Raw genomic sequence first — 910 nt, forward strand, 5'->3', positions numbered from 1 at the left:
CTTGTGCTAATTTGCTAAGAATGATGGTTTCCAGCTGCATCCATGTCTCTACAAAGGACGCAAACTCATCCTTTTTTATGGCTGCATAGTATTCCATGGTGTATATGTGCCACATTTTCTTAATCCAGTCTGTCACTGATGGACATTTGGGTTGATTCCAAGTCTTTGCTATTGTGAATAGTGCCGCAATAAACATACGTGTGCATGTGTCTTTGTAGTAGCATAATTTATAATCCTTTGGGTATATACCCAGTAGTGGGATGGCTGGGTCATATGGTACATCTAGTTCTAGATCCTTGAGGAATCGCCATACTGTTTTCCATAATGGTTGAACTAGTTTACAATCCCACCAACAGTGTAAAAGTGTTCCTATTTCTCCACATCCTCTCCAACACCTATTGTTTCCTGATTTTTTAATGATTGCCATTCTAACTGGTGTGAGATGGTATCTCATTGTGGTTTTGATTTGCATTTCTCTGATGGCCAGTGATGATGAGCATTTTTTCATGTGTCTGTTGGCTGTATGAATGTCTTCTTTTGAGAAATGTCTGTTCATATCCTTTCCCCACTTTTGGATGGGGTTGTTTGTTTTTTTCTTGTATATTTGCTTGAGTTCTTTGTAGATTCTGGAAATGAGCCCTTTGTCAGATGAGTAGATTGCAAAAATTTTCTCCCATTCTGTAGGTTGCCTGTTCACTCTGATGGTAGTTTCTTTTGCTGTGCAGAAGCTCTTGAGTTTAATGAGATCCCATTTGTCAATTTTGGCTTTTGCTGCCATTGCTTTTGGTGTTTTAGACATGAAGTCCTTGCCCATGCCTATGTCCTGAATGGTACTACCTAGATTTTCTTCTAGGGTTTTTATGGTATTAGGTCTAACATTTAAGTCTCTAATCCATCTTGAATTAATCTT

The sequence above is a fragment of the Piliocolobus tephrosceles genome, chromosome 12, assembly GCF_002776525.5.
Source record: "Piliocolobus tephrosceles isolate RC106 chromosome 12, ASM277652v3, whole genome shotgun sequence".
In the NCBI taxonomy this organism is placed as follows: domain Eukaryota; kingdom Metazoa; phylum Chordata; class Mammalia; order Primates; family Cercopithecidae; genus Piliocolobus; species Piliocolobus tephrosceles.